Source organism: Narcine bancroftii, chromosome 6 (genome assembly GCF_036971445.1).
Source record: "Narcine bancroftii isolate sNarBan1 chromosome 6, sNarBan1.hap1, whole genome shotgun sequence".
NCBI lineage: Eukaryota > Metazoa > Chordata > Chondrichthyes > Torpediniformes > Narcinidae > Narcine > Narcine bancroftii.
In genome coordinates this window covers 74697-85986 of record NC_091474.1, presented here as the reverse complement: position 1 = coordinate 85986, position 11290 = coordinate 74697, and positions in this window count along the sequence as shown.

Genomic DNA, 11290 nt, shown 5'->3' with positions numbered 1-11290 from the left:
GTCTCTCCCCCGCTCCCCCCCGCGGTCTCTCCCCCGCTCCCCCCCCCCCCCTCCCCTCTTCTCTCTTCCCCCCCCCCCCCCCCTGTAACCTGTGGCTTTCATCCTGAGATGATGCTGCCATCAGAGGAAGGTAGGAAGCCTGGTTTTACTGTGGCTCCTTTTTCTGGGGTTATTTGAGTTGTTGGGGTGAAAGGAATTTGGTGTTCGTGGAAGCCACCGTACGTGGGTAGTTTGCAATCTGGTGTTTTCCATGTTGCTCAGAACGATGGAGCCAGAGAAATGTGTGGGTTTCGTGTGTGTGTGGTTTACGGTGCATGCAACTTTAGCTCTTGTCTTGGAATGATGGTTTTGGGATGTTTGTACCTGATTGTGTCTGAGGTTTGCCTCTGAAGTGTGGGCTGATGATGGATGTAGGTGGGCAAGAGCTGGTTTGGGGATTGCATGGGAAATGGGGAATTCTCTTGCTCTTGAATGCAAGAAGCACTTCATTTAACTTTCTGCTCATGTAACCCTATCTGCCTTATGCATGAATGAAGTGGTTTGTGTAATATTGCACATTATTACAGGACAATCAATTGAATTTTGATCTTGCATGTTTAGCAGAATGTTCTTAAAGTGGCAGTGACCCAGGTTCATATTTGTCCCGTGTAAGGAGTGTTTTTATCTTACCCTTCACAAAATGGGAAGGTGAATGGGGGTATTTGTGTGGTTCTGTTGTGTATGTTTCAAGTTCCTGTCCCTGTGGATGTACAGTTCAGGGGTGAAATGTCCTGATATCAATTGTTTTGTGTTCACACGTAGTAACTCGACCAATTTCTGTAGCGACGCAAATACTGGAGAGGCTCAGCAGGTCAAGCAGAGAACTTTATATAGTACAGATACTTGCCTAATAAAGGGCGCAAGCCTGAAATGCTGGTTGTGTGTTTATCTGAATACTGTCTGGAGCAAACAAACCAGGGTATCCAATCAGAATTGGGTGGGGAGTTTTGTGCATTAAAGTCCTATCAATGCAACATTTAAAAAATTTGAGGTTCATCTGTGTCTTAAATCTTTAACGTTATACGTGCAGGACAATAACAGGCCCTTCCCCCCCAATTAACCTCCAGTCTCCAGAGAACAGTACAGCACAGAAACAGGTCCTTCGGCCCTTCGAGTCTGTGCTGAACTATGATTTGGCCCATTCCCACTGACCTGCCACCAGTCCGTAGCCCACCCTACCCTTCCCATCCACATCCCCATCCAAATTCTTCAATATTAAAATGGACTCCTCATTCACCATCACCCAGCAGCTCATTGCACATTCCCTCGACTCTCTGAACAAATATCCTCCAATTTTTTCTCTCCACTTTTCTCATTTCACTCTTATCCCAAATCCACTGGTTTGTCTCTGAGTGGATATCGCTGACCTACATTTACTGTCTATCCACCTCATAATTTTAAATACCTCTATCAAATTCTCACTCATTCTTCTACCCTCCAGGGAATAAAGTCCTAACCTGTTAAACCTTTCCTTGGAACTGATTTCCTGAAGTCAGAGCAACATCCTAGTGAATTTTCTCTTTCAATCTTATTGATATTTTCCCTGTCGTTAGGTGATCACAACGGCACACAAGACTCCAATTTTGGCCTCACCAATTTCTTGTGAGGCTTCACCGTAAACTCCACACTTTTGTTAGAAATTAAAGTACCTTTAAAGAAATTGCTCGAGACAAAAATTGAGAACAAAGAACATTTATTACTACAACAATGCAAAGTTGGGTGCTTCCCCTTACCCTGGGAATACACACACATACTGGGGCTCACCCAACTTTTATACAGTCAATTTCAGTATCAGAGTGCCCTCCCCCTTACATTCTTCTGCCCCCTGGATGGGTTTGGCATAGGTAATCCTTCCTGCCTACGTGCAGTTTCAGTACACTTGGAGGACCAGGGGGTATCCTGTGGGTGCCCCATCATGTCATTGTCCTTATTCACACCTTCCTGATTCTCGGGGCTACAATCTCTTGGTATGCGGAGTTGACTCATTCTATCTAGGGTTGGCTAATTTCATATGTATAAATCTGTGTATGGTTAGCTAATTAGATATGTAGGACTTGGTACTTCTGTCCAGGGCTAGGAGACCTTTATCTGATCCAGACTACCTCAACTTCCTACATTCTATTGTTCCTTACCACTCCTTATCTTAGTCTTATGGTCTTGTCACAAAGACTAGAAAATTCTTATGTTAATTGTGCTGACTCTGCTTTCCTGCATCCTAACCCCCAAGCTTATCCTGTTTGTACTGGTTACAGCCATGAACTTTAGTTTCTTCCATGTTCATAATTTTAGATCAATTTTCCCATCTCTCACACTTTGAAACTCAGTACTTTGATAGATGAAGGCCAAGAGGACAAAAACTCTCTTTCCAACTCTATCCACCTGTGACAGCACTTTCATGGAATGACTCCTGTTTCCCAGTTCCCTCTGTTCTACCGCACTCTTCGGTGCCCGACTGTTCGCCGTCTTTTCGTGGTTTGTCCTTCAAAACGCAACACCTCACAGTTGTTCATGTTAAATTCCATCTGCTGTTTATTCCAGCTGGTCCAGATCCCTCTGGAAGCTTTGAAAACCTTCCTTGCTGTCCACAACGCTTCCGATCTGAGTATTGTCTGCAAACTTGCTGATCCAATCACCACATTGTTGTCCAGATTGTGGATCTCGATGACAAACTATGCTGGTCCCAGCATCGATCCCTGCAGCACACCACTAGTCACAGGCCTCCAGTCTGAGAAGCTATTGTCCACGGCCACTCACTGGCTTCTCCCACACAGACCATGTTTTTGAATATTTTAATATGAGATTTCACATCCAAAGTACAGAGGACCTATGGATAGATGTTAAAATTCTCAAAGATACACTACACAAAATTGTGTCATTTCACAAGATAAAGGAACTGAAGTAGGCCATTCGGCCCATTGAGTCTTCTCCTCAACTCCACCCTGAGCAAAACTGTTCTTACCTCGAGTTCCAAATTCCAGCCTTTTCCACAAATCCCAGTGCCTTCTCTCCAATAACCGAGGCCCCCTCCCTGATCGTACCCCATTGATGGTTTGGGCCAGATTGGGGGGGGGGCTGGCCTCTTGTGTGCAAGGGCTGGGTTTGGGGGCTGCGGGGAACTGGTGGAATTCTCTTTAGCCTTGAAAGTAATAGACACCCTGGTAGCAGCGACAGCACAGTGTCAAGTTTCATCTGATCCAAAACACAGACTGATTGGAATTGAGTCATTTACTTGGGCCTCATAACGTGCGGCCTCGGCTCAACGTTAATTTTGGTAATGATTTTTCGACCTTCATGTCAAAACAGAAAATGTTTTTTTATATCCAAAATGGCAATTACAACTTGAACAATAGGTGTTTTTATTTCCACACAATAACTCAGATCTCCATGAAGGTAATCACCTAGGGTTAGATTAAATGTTCACTCAACAATTACAAAAGCATCAAGCAAAAAAATTGGCCCCCTCTGCCCCATTATTACTTCATTTATGAACTTCACATTAAAAAGCCCAATGAATCAGTTAAAAATAACATGTTTCATGATTAAAAGTCCATTGGAGAGAGTCTTCACTAAAGTCCACGCTAATTTGTATAACTATGACCAATTAAAATTTTTTTGGACTCTGCGCTGAATTCGACCAGTGGTTGCTTTGTGACTGTCAAAGATTGCTTTGTTTTTAGCTCCCTGATCTCTCTCTGCAAGACCTCATCACCTTTCCTACTCATGGCATTTGCCCTGACATGGACCATGACATCCAGCTGCTCACCCTCCTTTTTGTTTGTAATTCATTATTTATCGCACTATGAACCATATCAACCAATATATTTACAGATGCATCTCTTTAAATATTCACAGTGACATTTTCTCTTTTTTCCCCCATCCCTCCCTTCCCCCTTCCCACCCCCCTCCAAAAACAGTAAATATTGAACATATAAAATACAATAAAACAATATCTTTTACAAAAGGAATACAGACAAAAAAGACGTATCATCAACTCATTCACATTAAATCTGATCGTGTTTATCTTCTTATCGTTTTAGGTGGTGGTGGTCCAAGGCCTGCTCTTTCTGTTATGTTCCATATATGGTTCCCAGGTTTTTTCAAACATTGTAACTTTGTCTTTTAATTTGTATGTGATTTTTTTTTTTCCCAATGGGATACACTTAAATTTGGTTATATATTCCATTAATGTTTATAGTCTTATAGTCCAACGTGGCCATCTTATATCTTTATTTTCACTCTTTCCCGCCTCTTTACCACCTCCATCCCTTTTTTCCATTACTGTTTTTTAAGCTTTCCTTTTTAAACTCAGTATATGACAACGCACTTAAGACATGAAATACCCCAAAAATCCCCACAAGCAATAACCCTTTAACCTCAAATGAACCTCCCCTCCTTGGATTGCCCCTTGTCCCTTGACAGCAACCACAACTCCCCTTTCCATTCAGTTTGCAAACTTACTCGCAAGCGTCAACCGATTTCGCAGTGACCATTATTCTCCCCCCACTAGCCCCCTCCCCAGAGAACACTTTTTCTATACATTTAACAAAGCTCTCTCTCTTTTTTTCCCTTCTTCCCCTTCTCTTATCCATTTTAAAATCTTTATGGATACATTATCTTTACTTTATATTTTTGTATATTTTCTTGCCAGTCTTCTTTCTTGTCACTCTTCTCCTGTCCTGCAAATGTTCAGCAAATTCTTGGGATTTCTTTGGGTCCAAGAACAGTCTATTCTGTTCCCCAGAAATAAATACTTTGAGTACTGTTCGATGTCTTAATATAAAGTTATAACCTTTCTTCCATAAGATTGTTTTCGGCGTGTTGAATTCCTTCCTCTTCTTTAAAAGTTCGAAACTTATGACCGGGAAAAAAAATTTTGTCCCTTATGTTCAAACGGCTTATTGTCTTCTCTAACCTTCTTTCTTTCCTGCTCCAGTATATTCTCTCTTGTCGTCTATCTTAGAAATGTTACCAATATGGATCTTGGTTTTTGATGTGGCTATGTGCCCTTTCGATTTCTATTCCTTTTTTTTTAAATTTTTTTATTTTTCACACTATAAACCATATAAATCAAGATACATACATTTTCCTTCTTAAATATATACAGTGTCATTTTCTCCACCTTCCCTCCTCCCCTCCCTCTCTCCCCTCCCATTTATTTAAAATTCAGAAAATAAGATACATTAAACCCGTCAAACAATGTTGTCACTCAATAAAAATGAACAAGAAATTCCACTGAGTCAGTTCTTTTCATTCTCTTCTCCTTCTGTCATTTTAGGTGCTAGATGTCCATGGTAGGATTTCTCTATTATGTTTCATGTATGGCTCCCATATTTGTTCAAATATTGTAATGTTATTTCTTAAATCATATGTTATTTTTTCAAATGGAATACATTTATTCATTTCTATATACCATTGTTGTATTCTCAAGTTATCTTCTAATTTCCAGGCTGACATAATACATTTTTTTGCTACAGCTAGGGCTATCGTAACAAATCTTTTTTGTGGACCATCCAACTTAAGTCCAAATTCTTTGTTTTTTCTTACTTAGGAGGAAGATCTCTGGGTTTTTTGGTATATTGCTTTTTGTGATTTTATTTAGTATCTGGTTTAGATCTTCCCAAAATTTTTTCACTTTCTCACATGTCCAAATTGCATGAATTGTTGTTCCCATTTCCTTTTTACAGCGAAAACATCTGTCAGATACTGTTGGGTCACATTTATTTAACTTTTGAGGTGTAATGTTTCGCCTGTGTATCCAGTTATATTGTATCATACGTAACCTCGTATTTATTGTTTTTCTCGTAGTTCCTGAGCATAACTTCTCCCATGTTTCCTTCTTTATCTTTATGTTTAAATCTTGTTCCCATTTTTGTTTAGTTTTACCATTTGTTTCCTCATTCTCCTTTTCTTGCAATTTAATATACATATTTGTTATAAATCTTTTGATTATCATTGTGTCTGTAATCACATATTCAAAGTTACTTCCCTCTGATAACCTCAGACTGCTTCCCAATTTGTCCTTCAAGTAGGATTTCAGTTGGTAGTATGCCAACATTGTATCGTGAGTTATATTATATTTGTCCTTCATTTGTTCAAAGGATAATAATTTTTTTCCCGAAAAGCAATTTTCTATTCTTTTGATCCCTTTTTTCTCCCATTCTCTAAAGGAAAGGTTATCTATTGTAAAAGGGATTAGCTGATTTTGCGTCAGAATTAGTTTTGGTAGTTGGTAATTTGTTTTATTCCTTTCTACATGAATCTTCTTCCAAATATTGAGCAGATGATGTAATACTGGAGAATTCCTAAGCTGTACCAATTTTTCATCCCATTTATATAATATATGTTCAGGTATCTTCTCCCCTATTTTATCTAGTTCTAATCTAGTCCAATCTGGCTTTTCCCTTGTTTGATAAATTGTGCGGCTCTATAATAATTTTTAAAGTTTGGCAGTTGTAAGCCTCCTTGTTTATACCATTCTGTTAATTTATCTAGTGCTATCTTCGGTTTCCCCCCCTTTCCATAAAAATTTCCTTATTATTTTCTTTAACTCTTTGAAGAATTTCTCTGTCGTGTATTGGCAATGCCTGAAATAGGTATTGTATCCTTGGGAAAATGTTCATTTTAATACAGTTTATCCTTCCTATTAGTGTTAGTGGTAAGTCTTTCCAATGCTCTAAGTCATCTTGTAATTTTTTCATTAGTGGATAATAATTGAGTTTATATAGATGGCCGAGGTTTTTATTTATTTGTATACCTAGGTATCGCATTGCTTGCGTTTGCCATCTGAATGGTGATTCTTTCTTAAATTTTGAGAAATCTGCATTATTCATTGGCATTGCTTCACTTTTATTTGCGTTAATCTTGTATCCCGACACTTCTCCATATTCCTTCAATTTCTTATGTAATTCTTTTATTGATATTTCTGATTCTGCTATGTATACTATAATGTCATCTGCAAATAAACTGATTTTATATTCCTTGTCTTTTATTTTTATCCCTTTTATTTTATTTTCTGTTCTTATCAGTGCTGCTAGTGGTTCTATGGCTAACGCGAACAATAAGGGCGATAGTGGGCATCCCTGCCTTGTTGATCTGCTTCAGTTAAATTGTTTTGATATATTTCCATTTACTGTAACTTTTGCCAATGGCCCCTTATATAATGCTTTAATCCAATTAATATATTTCTCTGGTAAGTTGAATTTTTGTAGTACTTTGAATAAATAATTCCATTCTACTCTGTCAAAGGCCTTCTCTGCGTCTAAAGCAACCGCTACTGTTGGAGCTTTATTTCCTTCTACTGCATGAATTATGTTAATAAATTTACAAATATTGTCTGTTGTTCGTCTTTTTTTAATAAATCCAGTTTGGTCTAGATTTACTATTTTTGGTACATAGTCGGCTAATCTGTTTGCTAATAGTTTAGCTATTATCTTATAATCTGTGTTAAGTAAAGATATTGGTCTATATAATGCTGGTGCGAGTGGATCTTTCCCTGTTTTTGGTATTACTGTAATTATTGCTGTTTTGCATGAATCTGGTAAGCTTTGTGTTTTATCAATCTGGTTGATTACTTCCAGGAGGGGAGGAATTAATAAATCTTTACATGTTTTATAGAATTCTATTGGGAATTCATCCTCTCCTGGTGTTTTATTATTCGATAGTTTTTTTATTATCTCTTGTATTTCTACTATTTCAAATGGTTCTGTTAATTTATTTTGTTCCTCTGTAATTTCGGTAGTTCAATTTTAGTTAAAAATTCATCTATTTTGTCTTCTTTCCCATTCTTTTTCAGTTTGATATAATTGTTCGTAGAATTCTCTGAAGTTTTCATTAATCTCCGTTGGATTATATGTGATTTGCTTGTCTTTTTTCCTTAATGCCAATACCATTCTCTTAGTTTGTTCTGTCTTAGGCTGCCACGCTATAATTTTGTGCGTTTTTTTCTCCTAGTTCATAATATTTCTGTTTTGTCTTCATTATATTCTTCTCCACCTTATATGTTTGTAGTGTTTCATATTTTATTTTTTTTATCTGCCAATTCTCTTCTTTTAGTTGTGTCTTCCTTCATTGCTAATTCTTTTTCTATATTTGCTATTTCCCTTTCCAACTGCTCTGTTTCCTGATTGTAGTCCTTCTTCATCTTGGTTACATAACTTATTATTTGCCCTCTGATGAACGCTTTCATTGCATCCCATAGTATAAACTTATCTTTCACAGATTCCGTATTTATTTCAAAGTAGATTTCAATTTGTCGTTCAATGAATTCTCTAAAATCCTGCCTTTTAAGTAGCATGGAGTTTAATCTCCATCTATACATTCTTGGAGGGATGTCCTCTAACTCTATTGTCAATTTCAGGGGTGAGTCGTCCGATAATAGTCTAGCTTTATATTCTGTTTTCCTAACTCTGTCTTGCATGCGAGCTGATAACAGGAATAGGTCTATTCTTGAGTATGTTTTACGTCTACCCGAATAATATGAATATTCCTTTTCCTTTGGGTGTTGTTTCCTCCATATATCCAAAAGTTGCATTTCTTGCATCGATTTAATTATAAATTTGGTTACTTTGTTCTTTCTGTTCATTTTTTTTCCCAGTTTTATCCATGTTTGAATCCAAATTAAGGTTGAAATCCCCTCCTATTAGTATGTTCCCTTGCATGTCTGCTATCTTCAAAAAAATATCTTGCATAAATTTTTGATCTTCTTCGTTAGGTGAATATACATTGAGTAAATTCCAAAACTCCGAATATATCTGACATTTTATCATTACATATCTCCCTGCTGGATCTATTATTTCCTCTTCTATTTTGATTGGTACATTTTTACTGATTAATATAGCTACTCCTCTAGCTTTTGAATTATATGACGCTGCTGTTCCATGTCCTATCCAATCTCTCTTTAATTTCTTGTGCTCCACTTCAGTTAAGTGTGTTTCTTGTATAAATGCTATATCAATTTTTTCTTTTTTCAGTAAATTTAGCAGTTTCTTCCTTTTGATTTGGTTCTCTATTTCATTAATATTTAAAGTCATATTGTTCAACATAGCCATTTCATACTTTGTTTATCTTTCCTTCCCGTTTCCTCATCATCACCTTTCCTTCTTATCCATTTCTGCTTTCTTTTTTTGAACACTTTACAAGACAACATTTCTAAAACATTTCCCTTATTCTCCTATCTAAAATTCCTTTAACCCCACTATCCCCTCCCCTTCCTGAGTTGCCTTTTATCCCTTGTCGGGCAACCACATCTCCCCTCTCCATTTGGATTTGCGAATTCACTCGCAAGCGTCAACTAATTTTGCAGTGAATAAGATAGAAATAGGAGAATAAGGAAAATGTTGGATGTTGTAGGAATGTTGTCTTATAAAGAGTTGAAAATAAGAAAACAGAAATGGAAAAGGAGGAAAGGTAATGATGGAAAAACGGAAAGAGAAGATAAACAAAATATAAAAGGGCTACGCTGAACTATATGACTTTAAATATTAATGGAATACATAACCAAATTAAAAGGAAGAAACTACTAATGTATTCCATTAGAAAAAATAACATATAGGTTAAGAAATAATATTGAAATATTCGAACAAGTATAGGAGCCTTACATTAAATACAATAGCGAAAACCTACCGGGGACAAACATTACCTAAGTTGATGGAAGGAGAAGGAAAGAAAAGAATGGACTCAGTAGAATTTCTGGTGTATTTTTGTTGAATGACAACATTGTCTGACTGGCTTAATGCAACCTAGATTGTATACCTAAAATGGATGAGGTGGGGGGGTGGCTTGGGAGGAGGGGGTGGGGGGAAGAAAAAGTCACTGTATATGTGTGAAAAAGAAATAGTGTATATCATGGCTAATGTGATTTATGGTGTGAAAAATAAAAAATTTAAAAAAAACCAAAAAAAAACCTAATTTTGCAGTGACCGTAACTCCTCCCCACCCAGCCCCCCCAGAAAAGATTTCAATTTTCATATACATCAAAGGTCACTCTCTTAATTCCCCCCATAATTCCTTTCTTCCCTTTCTTAGTTCTTACCTATATTCTATTTTTTTTAATATATTCATACACACATACATATAGTTTGTGGACATTTTTGTTCTGGTTACATATCTTCCTCTCTCTGTCTGTTTTGTAGTTGTTCTGCAAATTTTCTTGCTTCCTCCGGATCCAAGAATAGTCTGTTTTGCTGCCCTGGAATAACTATTTTAAGTACCGCTGGATACTTTAGCATAAATTTATATCCTTTTTTCCATAGGATCGTTTTTGCTGCATTAAACTCCTTCCTCTTCTTCAGGAGTTCAAAACTTATATCTGGATAGAAAAAAAATTTTTGATCTTTGTATTCCAGTGGTTTTTTTGTCTTCTCTTATTTTCCTCATTGCTTTCTCCAATATATTTTCTCTTGTTGTATATCTTAATAATTTTACTAGAATGGATCTTGGTTTTTGTTGTGGTTGTGGTTTAGGGGCTAATGTTCTGTGTGCCCTTTCTATTTCCATTTCTTCCTGTAATTCTGGTCTTCCTAGGACCCTGGGGATCCATTCTTTTATAAATTCTCTCATATTCTTGCCTTTTTCATCTTCCTTAAGGCCCACTATCATTATATTGTTTATTCTATTATAATTTTCCATTATATCTGTCATCTGAGCTAACAGCTCTTGTATCTTTTTAACTTTTTTTATCAGATTCTTCTAATTTCTTTTTTAAGTCCTCTACTTCCATTTCTGTTGGGAGCGGGGGGATGGTTGTGAGGTGGGGCCGAGGAAGGGAACCTGCTCGGGTGGGGGAGTTTGGGTCGGGGTCGCGTTAGGGTGAGGGGGGTCGGGGACTTGCGAGGCTGAGGGGGGTCGGGGGGCCCGCGAGGCTGAGGGGGGTCGGGGGGGCCCGCGAGGCTGAGGGGGGTCGGGGGGCCCGCGAGGCTGAGGGGGGGCCCGCGAGGCAGAGGGGGGCCCGCGAGGCGGAGGGGTGGGCCCGCGAGGCGGAGGGGTGGGCCCGCGAGGCGGGGGGGGGCCCGCGGGGCGGAGGGGGGGCCCGCGGGGCGGAGGGGGGGGCCCGCGGGGCGGAGGGGGGGCCCGCGGGGCGGAGGGGGGGCCCGCGGGGCGGAGGGGGGGCCCGCGGGGCGGAGGGGGGGCCCGCGGGGCGGAGGGGGGCCCGCGGGGCGGAGGGGGGCCCGCGGGGCGGAGGGGGGGCCCGCGGGGCGGAGGGGGGGCCCGCGGGGCGGGGGCGGCGGAGGGGGGGCCCGTGGGGCGGGGGCGG